The sequence below is a fragment of the Thermobia domestica genome, chromosome 5 (assembly GCF_964235325.1).
Source record: "Thermobia domestica chromosome 5, izTheDome1.hap1.1, whole genome shotgun sequence".
Classification (NCBI taxonomy): domain Eukaryota; kingdom Metazoa; phylum Arthropoda; class Insecta; order Zygentoma; family Lepismatidae; genus Thermobia; species Thermobia domestica.
The window spans coordinates 148,572,467-148,586,270 of record NC_137458.1 but is presented as its reverse complement, the minus strand read 5'-3'; positions in this window follow the sequence as shown (position 1 = coordinate 148,586,270).

Genomic DNA, 13,804 nt, shown 5'->3' with positions numbered 1-13,804 from the left:
AAGAAAATGATTTAATTGTATTATTAAGACTATAACGATATTGAGCAATAGAAGACTGTTGGAATGCCTATAGGATTAAAAAGAGAAGAATGAAAAAGAAAGTCACTTGAATACACTGATGCTATCTAGATTATTGAGTTTGCTTTAACTTAGCTTTTTATCTATTCTTTTTCGTGTGCATCATTATTATCAGGTTTTCGCGTTTCTATTATCAACTTATCACCATTCACTTACATTATTTTGTTTCTCTTACCGTGAGGTACATAATAGTTGAACATTAATTAAATATTTCATTTATTATGTTTGAGACTAAATAAAAAATTACAGACCACTGTACTAAACTTTCTTACTCCCATTTTCTTAAAGTTAAATTCTGTCTTGCTGCAGATATTAGAGAAACATATATATTTCTTTAACAAAATATGAACAAAATTATACGAACTTATACAAAATTTTAGTTTTCGTGTAACTTCGTTTGAAGTAAATCCCCTCCCCCTTAAAAAAATCTGTATGGATTTCGAGAAAATTGTCCGAAGAAATTCACTCCCGAGAGTAAATTAACTATTTCTTGTGGATTTGTCATATGAAATGACTTACGTCAAATTTTAAGAATATTAATGATTTTCTATTCTTATTTAAAAAATTATCATTAAAAACCTCTATGGATAAGCTACAAATTCTGGACTTTTCCTAGAAAAAATGATTATACCATATTTATAGGTTTATTAGTGAAATATTGATTTATGAACATATGAAGAAAACGGTTTGAGCTGTTTCCGAGAAAATTTTATTATTATTATTATTATTATTATTATTATTATTATTATTATTATTATTATTATTATTATTATTATTATCACTGCAGCAAAATGTCCTTATTTGGAGGGGCACGGTGGCTCAGTGGTAGAGCACTTACCTCTGGTGCATGGGGTCCCTGATACTATCCCCGGTCAAGTAAGTTTATGCTGGACAACATCGTGTCCGTGTATTCTCTTGGGATACTCCCGTTTCTTCCAAACCTCTTATTCCACCAATTCTTCCATCATCATTTACTTGCCTTAATCATCTGTCTCCCTTAGCCTAAAGGCCAAAATGGTGTGATTTTTATCTGAAAGATTCAACTTCATTTAAATACGGTATTTATTTTTGAGGGTGAGCTTAATTAATGATAAAACAGACGAATACATCCTATACGTGCAAGGAATAAATTCTTAATATTTGAATTTAGAAACATGGTTTGGTTGGTTCATGGAGACTAAAGTCCTTTTCAGCGCCAAAGTTATATCGAGACGTGGTTCTACAGCTTAATATGAAATATGAATCACTTGAGCTTCCTCAGGAAACCGAAACCAGATCTCGCGGATCTAAGTCGTGTATGCTAACTATATAGTTATGAGAAAGCTCCTCAGGAATGTGAAAGCCACAGATTTGTAACTACAGTAGTTATACGCAATAACTCTTCCAGTCAAACAGAAGAAGAAAATCTATTTTATTTAGAGGAGATAGTATGACTATGTACACAGACAATTTTCTTCTTCTTCTTCTTTATACCGACATACGTTATCTGTATGATTATTGTTCATTGAATTTCTATCTAAAGCGATGATAGACAGAAGCCTTCAAGCTACAGTGGATGATAAGCTGAATTCGTGACATAGTGTCTGTTCATATCGCAATAGTGCTCACGTGCAGCTGTTTCTCATAGTACAGTATATAGAACTGAAGCAAAAAAGAATAAGGACTTCGTAAATTCGAAAGGAATTCAAGGTAAATGCATATTGTTCATCATATATCTGTTTATTATTAAATGTTTATTGTAATACACGTGAGAACGTAGCGGGAAGGGAATTCCGCGGAATCGCGCACTTGTGACAAGTTTTTGCAATTTTGCATGGTGTTAGGTGTAGAGATAAGGGGCCGGCCGTATGCAGAGTCATTTTGACGCATGATTAGTGCCATACTAAAGAATTCGACGAACATAAGGTTTCTGTAGTAGATCTTTAGTATGACGGTAATCATTCTTCAAAACGACTCTGCATAAGGCGGAAGGTTTTCAAAAAGCACCACAAACAAGCTGAGGCTGACCTCTGTTGGCCTGTTTGCGTAAAAACAAAATGGCCGCCGGCGAACTAAGTCTCTCTAGATTTAAAGTGCTATAACTTCTACAAATTCTTAATTGAAACTTTGTGATTGAGTGAATATGTAGGTAACATATTGGACACATCATTTTACTAGAATATATTGCTATAGCGACGCTATCTTTTGAATATGGCGTCCTTAAATCCCAAAATTACGTATTTTCAATCCATTTTCTTTGTATTTAAAGGTAAATAACTTTTTTATTACCACGTGTAGGTAAAACTACCCTGAAACGAACGTTGTTGGACAGTTCAAGAGCTTTCCAACGATGTATGTGCCATTTTTGTATCTTTAAAATTAACGGAATTAGCCCATTTTTTTGTGATCTTAAGTGTAGTACTTTATGCCTTTAATAGAGTCGGAAAAATTTGTCTGAACCCTGCCTTTATAAGTTCGTGGGTTTTTGCTTGAAGACATGTTGCGTGTAGGGAGAAAATATCTTCATTAGAAGCTATCTAATCATGTGGTATCAGGTGTCAAGTCGAAGAATGTGGTAGTGGCCCGGGAGGGGAAAGGGAACAAAATGACCGCCGGCGGAATTCGTTTCACTAGCTTTAAAGTGCGTTTTTTTTTTTTTTTTTTGTTTTTTTTTATTCTGACATGATATTAGGTATAGAGATAGTATTTTCAAAAAGCATTGCAATCAAGCTGAGTCTGGCTTCTTTTGGCCTGTTTGGATAAATTCAAAATGGCTGCCGCGCGAAAACTATTTTATGCTTCACATCTATTTTGCCCGTGCGTTATAAAATATTTATTTTTCATTTTTTTTTTTTTTTTTTTTGCCATATTAAAATTGACTCTTAAGGTGATAATGGGTGATATCAATAAAAATAAGTAACTACTCCTGAGAAGTCCTGCTCGAGAATCGGAGTAACTACACCTGGAGTAATCTCCTCCCTCAATTTCGTAGGTCTAGTCTGCTCCAGATTTATGAACGTTTACTCGCCCTTCCTCTGCACGTAGCACTGAGTCGTATCAATAAAAGAAGTGATTACTCATTTCTCCCATTCATCGCGCAGTCATTTCGTTGTTTTTAACCTATGGCGTAGTATCTTAAAAGCCAGGAAACGGGCAAGTAGCAACGATAGCTTCAATCAAAGTGCATTTGTGGATATTGTAAAAGAGTTTCCAGTGGTACTTTCAAAGTCACAGCTACCAGAAAGTAAACGAAGGAAAGCCGAAACTTTGAAGGTAATTACAGTGAAATGCAACGAAATATCAAATTCATCTACGACTGAGACGCAAATTCAAAAGAGAATCTTTAATATTCGAGCGAGAATAAAACAAAAATAAAAAAGAAGAAAAAATAATAAAAAAACGGGAAAGAAGAAAGTAATACTCAAACCATAGGAATGAACCTATTTGAGCTGATGGATGTCGATTGGAATCCAGCAATATCAAGATTAACACGACAAGCGCATATCACGTGTTGTCCAAGGTCTTTGTAGATTGTTTGGCTTTAAGAACGAAATCAGACACTTGGCTCCTTTGTTTTCTTTTTAAAAAAGTCCAGCCACCCACGTCATAAATCACGTCCATCTGATTGCGTTCTCCATACCATACATGTCCCCTTTCGCCTTGACATAAACAAAATACATTCTCATGTATACACCCTTTCTATCAACGTCGAGTTGAGTTGATTATTAGTTTAACGTCCTTTTCAGTAGCGTGCCTATGTGAGACAGAACCCACTGATTAACGTGGAATCCAAACCACATGAGCTCCTGCCGGGAATCGAACGCGGGTCTCCTATGCCAAAGGCATGTACGCTAACCGCTTAGCCACGAAATAGCTCTTCCTATTAACGTATTACTCTCCAAAATACTAGGTTTCTTTAATGCCACTTGTGTATAGTCAAGTGCTCCGATAGCACCCGGAAATGTATATTGTTCTTGCCACTCTGCCTTTGCTGTTTGTATATTACGCACACTTCCGGAAACAATCCATTTTCAGGTAGTCATAGACAGTACTTTGAGCCACACCAGAATCCCCTTGAATTCCAACCTTGAATTCCGGATCACTCACGTAACGCAAGAAAACCAAGGGCACCGATTTCTCTGTAAATTGGGGGGGAGGGCATTCAGATGCAGAAGGTATATATATCAGGATTTTAAGACAAATTGCACTCTAATTATGCCAAGTATTGTACATTCATAAATACAATAGGGGGCCCACATGAGCTTTGGGGGCCCGGGCCCCCTGGCGCCCACAGGATCGGCGCCCTTGAAGAAAACCCGCATCTTTTCATCATTACGTAGTCCACCACCCCGAATTTCGGTTGATTCTCCTTAAAAAATGTTGTGCTAATCACTACATTTTCTTCCATAAACTTATAATGCTTTTTGTAATCTCCATTTCCAACATTTCTATGCAGTTTATAAGTTTTTCTACGTAGTAAAACAATCATATACTCTGCCATATTTCGCACGGAGTCACCTATTTAGCTTGCTCCACAAATTTGGAGAAGTTACTAGCATGACAGAGGAGTCTTTGATTTTTATTGATATCAAACGCGTAGTAGTTACTCGGCTCGAGAATAGAGGTGTGGTTACTTCAAAAGGGCGGGGCTTCTTCGAGGTCAGCCGGGACGACTAGTGCTCAGTTCTCTTTTTATTGATACCAATGCGAGTAACTACTTGAAAATTGGGCGTAATGAGTAACTTCTCCGTTTTATTGATATCACCCAATGACTTCATCTAAGTGAGTAACTGCATATTGCTCACAATATCCATTAATATACCATTTACAATTATTATACCATTAATTAACTATGTTTTCACATATTTTACCACGTTATACACATGTTATTCATACATTACATTTATAGTTTGTCCGAGTTCTGCATTATACATTCAGAAGATTTGATGTTATGCTATCTGAAGTGTGCACACAAGTATTATTCAGGGGCAAACTTTGATGCATTAGTGAAACTGTTTGTGCAACCTCCTTGGCACTTGCACAATGGACAATTTCTTGCAGTTCGTTGTCATTTGCAATTACCCTTACAAGCAACGGAACAACTACAATGCAGTAGAAGTGAACACCCCTTGCTTGCGTCCGGTAGGTCAGCTCAATATGGGATCCACATTTCAGTTCGAGCATTCCATTCCCAGCCCCAGTTAGTTGAGTCAGGGATGTCTGGTACTTTAGAAAGATTGTCCCCAAATAAAGGCAGCAGTAAGTAAAGCACGCTTTGCATGTTGGAATAATGCATGCTGTGTCGGTGGAATAGAATCGATGGTTTCCGGCTGTGTATGAACTTAACTTTCCTTGCCTCATTCACAGACTCTGCACTGCAATTTCTACTGTACAAGGACACTGTAAAACGCTCCAAAGTTGCATGTGACTAGATTCAAGTGTGAGGCTACTTGGTTTTGGGGTAATGGAATTGTCAATAATATCAGAGGAATTAAACCAAATATTCCATGCTGTCTTCTTACCAATTCCAAGCATCAGCGACGTTAAATCACATCCTGTGTAGGCGTGAAAGAAGGCAGGAATGCCTGACATAGTTGAAATCCCAACTGTTCACAAATATAATGGATTGGAATCTCTTTGAATGCCTTTCCTGATCCAAAGCCGATCCACAACTCGGTCAGATTCATCTGGTTGAAATAATAGATTCCTAGGACAACAACATCGGTGTCCACTGCCCGGATATAGGCTTTTCTATGCCCTTGCTCAGAAGCATGATGTAAATGGAGCATAAGCAGTGTATCCGCTTCTTCATGGAGCCAGGGAAGTTACGTCTGTTGATCTGTTGCTAAGTATCTGGTCTTCTTTTGTTGTAAGCAGCAAATACTTTGCAGCATTGGTGTGTTGCACTAGTTCTTCACTGAGGAACTGTTAGAGCTCGGCCTTATTCCGGGAATCTTTTAAAAAGTTCTGCCATTCAGTTCCCTTAGGAATTGGTATCTTTGGTGAGACTCTAATTCTCCGTCGGGGCCGCGGTGGCTCAGTGGTTGAGCGTTCACCTCTGGTGCTTGGGTCCCGGATTCGATCCCCGCCAAGTGAACTTTAGGGTGAAAAAACATCGTGTGCGTGGGTTTCCTCGGGGCTCTCCCGTTTCCTCCCACTTTCTTCATTCCACTATTTCATTCATTACTCATCATCACCGTCTCCTTTAGCCTAACCTGCATATCTGTGCGACGTAAAACTCAAAGATTTCATTTCATTTCATTTTTTCTAATTCTCCGTCCTCCAGTTTCACTACGCTTTTATGCGAGTTTGAAACTTGAGACTTGGATTCAGGTATCTATCGCACATTGCACCAACCCGAGTTGTATGTTCTGTTGTTTGTTTCTCCAAAAATGGCAGTAAATACATTTTAGTGTAGTCTTCAAACACAGAAGCACGCTGGGGTTTGACCAGGTGAATTATTGCTAACATATCTAGCAAAATCACTGACGCCTGCTTGGCTGCTGAGGAACGCCCAGGAGCAGGTAATTCTGGCAGACAGGAAAGAAGAGTAGATGTTTTTTTTTTTTTTTTTTTTTTTGCCTGATATCAGTTTCTCGTTATTGCATAAAGATGGTGGTTCTCGCTGGTTCTCATGTCTAAAGAAGTCATCTATGTCGGCATTAGGTCGTGCTTGCAGATAAAAAGAGTTTGGTAAGTGATGTCTGACAAGAGCTTAGTGGCATTGCAATTTACACTAGATTGCAATCTAATCATTTCTGCTCCTTGAAAAGAGAAAATACTATTTTAAAAACCCTTCTATTTGTTACCTCACATGTACGCCCTTGAAATGTTATTTGTTATTTTAAATGACCTCAGAATATATAAAGATTCATTCTTCTCATTGAAAACAGTTATAAAAGTAATAATCGAATAAATGAAGGGCTAAAGTGGAAGTAAAGCATAATGTAAAGTTTTCGCGGGCAGCCATTTTGAATTTAGGCAAACAGGCCAAAAGAGGCCAGACTCAGCTTGTTTGCAATGCTTTTTGAAAATACTATCTCTATACCTAATATCATGCCAGAATAAAAAAAAAAACAAAAAAAAACGCACTTTAAAGCTAGTGAAACGAATTCCGCCGGCGGTCATTTTGTCCCCCTTCCCCTCCCGGGCCACTACCACATTCTTCGACTTGACACCTGATACCACATGATTAGATAGCTTCTAATGAAGATATTTTCTCCCTACACGCAACATGTCTTCAAGTAAAAACCCACGAACTTATAAAGGCAGGGTTCAGGCAAATTTTTCTGACTCTATTAAAGTCATAAAGAGCTACACTTAAGATCACAAAAAAAGGCTAGTTCCGTTAATTTTAAAGATACAAAAATGGCACATATCTCGTTGGAAAGCTCTTGAACTGTCCAATGTTCGTTTGAGGGTAGTTTTGCCTACACGTGGTAATAAAAAAGGTAAAGGTATTATTTACCTTTAAATACAAAGAAAATGGATTGAAAATACGTAATTTTGGGATGTAAGGACGCCATATTCAAAAGGTAGCGTCGCTATGGGAATATACTGTAGTAAAATGAAATGTCCAATATGTTACCTAAATATTCACTCAATCACAGAGCTCTCAATTAAGAATTTGTAGAAGTTATAGCACTTTAAATCTAGAGAGACTTAGTTCGGCCATTTTGTTTTTACGCAAATAGGCCAACAGAGGTCAGCCTCAGCTTGTTTGCGGTGCTTTTTGAAAACCTTATGTCTACACCTAACTCCATGCAAAATTGCAAAAACTTGCCACCAAGGGTGCGATTTCACTCGATATAAGGATATTCCCTCTCCGCTAAACGAATGTTTCATGAGGAGTGATGGCTTCTGAAGGAAAAATTTAACTTTTATCGCTTCAAACTAAAGGAAGAAAACACCTAATATACTATAATTTTTGTATACAAGAATTAATGCAATGGAAGTTCTCTTTCCCTGAAGCAATAAAAACTTAATTTTTTACTGATGTTACTTCTCATCAAGTTGCCACTCATCTTCAGATTGATTGAAATTGATAAGTGTAGTCTACATATACATCCTTGAATTTTCCTGCTAAAGTTATTAGTATTTTATTCGCATTTGTAAACGAGTGTTTGAAGCACTATTGATTTGATAAAAATACTTCAATCTTTGCTAGAAGGAATAATAGATAAGGTAGGATGCAGGGTCAGTTCTAGGTATTTTGACATCCTAGGCGAGAAAGATTTCAATTTTCCCCGTTTCTCCTGGCGCCCCTTTACCTAAAAAAAAAAAAAAAAAAAAAAATCCATCCATTGCGTACCTAACCTGAACCTAAGTTAATAATATGTCATTTCGATTTCGATCAATTTCAAGTACATGGTGAAACATGCTATCATATATGGTAGCTTGCTTTATTACTTTTACATGGCGTTTTTTTTTTTAAAGTAATTGTTAACCCGATTAACGTTACAATGTCTGCAACGCCAAAAATAAATAAATAAAATTAAAATCTCCCCCAGCACCCCTTCCTCTAAATAAAAATTTGCCATCCTAGGTGGCTGCCTAGTTTGCCTATACGGACAAGTTGGTCCTGATATTTTTTCCAAGTGGGGAACAAAACTCAGACACTCAAGCACGTCGCGAACAAGGGCGAACAAAGGCAAAATTTTCACCCGGGCATAGTGACTTTTTGCCTCCCCTCTCCCGTAGTCCTAGCCTATATTTTACATTTTATTACAGTGACTAATATTTTAAACCAATTTTTCAAAAAGAAAAATTAGTACTCAAATACATGATATAGGTATATGTAATAATTAAAAATATACATATGGGATCAATTTCATTGTTTTTTATTATTATTTACCGTTATATAAAAACAAAACAATCGAACAGCATTTGTTGAATATTACTAATGTGACATGATTACTGCTATATACTTCAAAAGAGTAACATGGGCTATAAAATCCGATAACATTCATTACCTGGGGAAAAAATTCACGAAGAATATGACCCACTTTAAATAATACCGACTTCCCCCATTCTTTCTTCTACATGCCATGTCTCGATTTGTCGATAGAACCCCCTAGCTCTATGAAACTCTCTTCTTCCATGGTGGAATGGGAAAATATTATGTAACTGACGCTACTTTACAAGAATATAAACCAAAAAAAGTCAGTAGAAAACACGTTATAAAATTTACTTTTTAGGGCTCGTTTTGGCGCCCTCTTGACTGTGGCTCCTCGGACAGTCGCCCGGGTTGCCCGGGGCTTGGTCCACCCCTGGTCGCGAATATACACAGTTTGATGCACACATGCTCATAATACATCATATAAAATAAATTATTTGCACATATATCCTTGTTAACTACAGTGAACAATCTATACTAGCATAGTACTTAAATAAATATATTAACTACTATAGTATATGAGAGCAAATTAGTATATTTTGTCATGTGTTTCCAAGAACTGAGCAGAAGTTCCTCATGGCTAAGCGGTTAGCACACGCACCTTTGGCATGGGAGACCCGAGTTCGATTTCCGGCGAGAGCTCAAGTGGTTCAGATCAAACGTTAAGCTGTAGATCTTCGTCTCATATAGCTTCGCTGCTGAAACGGGTGCTAAACTCAAAATCAAAATCAAATCAAACCAAGAACTGAACATCCTACAAAAATCCAGGAGGGGGCCAACTTCACCCTTCACCCCGCTGCCATGCAGGCCATATGTATATAACTGATATTCAACGAACTTAAAAAGTTCGTTACTGAATTTTCTATGTCTCTGTGTGTGTGTGTGTGTGTCTATCCGTTTGTCTGTTATTTGCGATTTGTTCAATTTCGAACCCTGCATTCGATAGAGCATCAAAAACTATCACAGAAAGTGATTAAATTTTTCGCGTCACTTTTACCGTTCCCGAGATATTGGCCAAAAGTGGCCGACTTCCAGAGATTCAAGAAGCCATACCTTGGGAACTGTAAGTCATAGAGAGACCATATTGGTGTTGATCAATATCTAAAATATTTTTGTACCAAATAGTAACCGCTGGCCACTGGCCACTGGCCAATTGTATAGTGACCATCTATCAATATCGGTACGAAAATATTTAGCATTCTATTAGGGATTGATTACCATAATATCATATCTCTACGACTTACCGTTCCCGTGCTATTGGCTAAAAAATGGCCAATTTCTAGATATTTAAGGGGTCATACCTCGGGAACCATAAGTTGTAGAGAGATTATATTGATGTTCATCAATACCTAAGAGGATGGTAAATATTTTAGTACCAAATAGTAACCGGTGGTCACTGTCCAACTGGCCACTGGTTTGGCCACTCACCAGTTGTATAGTGGCCATCAATTAATATCGGTACGAGAATGTTTAACATTCTATTAGAGATTGTTTAACACCGATATAATCTCTCTCTATGACTTACCTTTCCGTGATATTGGCCAAAAGATAGTTCCGATTTCGGAAGATTTGAGGAGACAAATCTCGGGAACCGTTAATCACACAGAGATCATATTGGTGTTGATCAATACCTAAGAGGATGGTGGACATTTTGGTACCAAATAGTAACCGGTGGCCACTGATTAACTGTCTACTGGCCAACTGGCCACCGTTCCCCAGATATTGGGCAAAAAAGTTCGAATTTCTAGATATTTAAGCATCCATATCTCGAGAACTGTAATTCATAGAGAGATGATATTTTGCTAATTTTTGTGAGAAAGAGAAGAAAATGCGGATAAAATAATTTAGTTTTACATCCAGGAGCAATGACAGTTATCCTTCCCGCTCTATCTCTTCATTCTTTTTATGTTCGTTCTGGCAATGCTCTTGGAGCATTCTCAACTGGTTTAATTTTTATTTGGCACTTTCATATTCATAGTGAGACATCTCAGATAAATGTATTTAATACCACCTATTTCTGATATGTAATTATTTGTCATGCATTCTGTATATTTTAATGTTTAAGATGTAATTATTCTTTATGTTTTGATCATTTTTAATAGGTACAGTATAAAGATTGCATTAAAGTTAGAGGAAGCACAATAAGATTTTGAATAATGAGAATAGTTTCCAATTAATTTCGCTGTGCACTCATTATCTTCGTTAATGAACTTACAATTCTTAATATAATTTGCAAGCTTGCAAGGAATTATGGATAATTTTATTTTTCAGTTACCAATCCTACCCTCACCCTAAACGATGCCCCTGCCTAGAATCTTAACCCAATATAATAAGATTTATAGCGAACCAAAGAGAGAAAACTATAATTTAACTAAATTACAGATTAAGTAATGTACGTTAATAATACCGTAATAATAATAAATACTTGCATATGGTGATGCATATGTGATCACCATTATGATGTTATATCTTCGTGAAGAAAGAAAGCACAAGTCGAGTGAAAGCATGGACGCATATTTCTGAAAAGTGTGGTTCAGAATTCGATATTAGAGATGCTATTTTGTCTAGCTACAACTCTGTTAGAACCTATAAGAAGAACATATTGCATGTAAATAACCAACTACTACTAAACTGGTAAATATTTAGTTTCGCACACTGACGACGGCTGGAATGGGGAAACATTTATTTATTGATGGAGAGGCAATGTAGACTTCATTAAAATTTAATTTCGCTAGTAATGTAATTATCAAGCACGCACGTTTATTCTGCAGATGGTAGACATTCCGTTACAGCAAGAGTATCAGCTGACATTCTATCGACCATGAACACATTTATGTCCATATTAATAACAATAAGAACTCTTAAACAAGGCTTTTAAAAAACAAGAGCTAAGCAGAAGCATAACGCGTTTGAAAATCAATATAGCATTTGCTAATTAGTTATTATACTGTAGACAACGGTCACTTCGAATTTCGTTTCCAGAAATGTGACTAATTGTCGTGTCATGTTAACAACTTAATTAGCAGTAATAACTATATGTTAGTAACTAATGAACTCTAAGTAAGTGGAAAAGATAAACTTACATGTCAAGTTAAATTTAAACTTTTTAAAAGGAGCACATTTCCCTCTCACACTCTTTCTGAAATCACTTGATATTACTTACAGAAAATTGAGAAGTTTTGATGCATGATGTTCCAACGTTACTTGAGTGTTACTTTCAACGTTTCCTACGTTTGACTTAAGTATTACTGTCTGGATAATCTTCATTTCCTCTCATTACTTTCTGTCAGATCTACGTTCTATTTACATTCCAATTCCTCTTAAATAATGCCCTAACCAGTTACTTTTACTCTATTTGCTCTAGTATGATTCTTCTCTCCTTCGCTATTGCTAACAGCTACTGATTTTAGGTTTTACAGGGTTAGACCCAAAAATCTCCCCCAACATATCTTCCTCCTGGACATTCGAATTCTACGAGTGAGGACCCAAAAGAAACCGGGCTTTCGTTCGAAAAAAATAAATAAATAAAATAAAATAAAATAAATAATTTATTACATTTTTTACAAAGTTCTTTCAGTCTCCTTCAAAGTACTCTCCATTAAATGCGATTCATTTCTCCCATCTTATTTCCCACTGTTTGAAGCACCTCTGGAACTCTGGAACTTTTATATCGTCCAGTGCGCTCTGCGAAGTTCTTTTTACAGCCTCTACACCATCAAAACATTTTCCTTTTAGATTTTGTTTAATTCTCGGAAAATGTAATTATGTTGGTCAAAAAGTTTGGATCACTTTCAATCTGATTTTTCAAGTCCTGGCTCAAATTCAGACGAATGATTTGATCCTGTGTGAGCAGGCGAGAAACAAACTTAGTGGCAACATGTCTCATTTGCAAAACCTCACGCAGGCACGAGCTCTAACTCACTCCTGCCTGTTTTGAAATATCATCGATCATGAAACGACGATCCTCGCTGATTTTGGGGCAGATTTGTTCGATGTTTTCGTCGTTTCGAAATGATGAAGAGCACCCAGAACGAGCATGATCTTCAACACTCATTTCACTTAAACCGCCCAAACCACTCAAAAAATTGTGTGCAGTTCATAATATCCTTCTTGAAAGCCTGTTGAAGCATTTGGTAAGTTTTCGTTTCCGATTTTCCAAATATGATAAGAAGCAAACACACTCTTGTTCCTTTGAATCTGACATAACGATTTCGCAGGCGGCAAACGAGAACAGTTGAGAAAAACAATAATACGACCAAACGTTAACCTCTTACGCAGACGCCGCTTGGTTAACTGATCTGGGAAGGTCTCTACTAGACCCACCTAGCAGGAGAACTCTCTACTACGCCTAGGAACGGCAGCGCTCTTTCAATCCGGTTTCTTTTGGGTCCCTCCTCGTATTTTACCTCTAGAATGTTTTGCACCATTGTGTTCCTTTTTGTCAGTTGCGTACCGTTCACTGCAGCCTCCGTAAACTTTACTGTGAGAACTGTTGCCTTCATCATTAAAATATGTAATAATTACAGACATGTTTGAGGCTTTTTCCTATGCTCTAACTTTTCTTTCAATATGCAAAAAGATGAAATTTAATTTTCCAGTATGTTTCATTTTCTTCCAAATTTTTCTAATACGAATGCAAGTTGTTTGAATATAATTTAACTATTCTCACTACTGGCTTAGTTGGTTTCTTAATGGGGAACATTATTGTAGTTTACTCAACTTTAGTAATTCTATTAGTTTTAGAATTGTGTTTAAAACAATTTGAGTATTTCGTAAATATCAATAATGTTTTCAACATAGCAGTTTGTGTCTTCAACATAAGCACGTAGTCGTAGCGAGAGTCTAGGTACT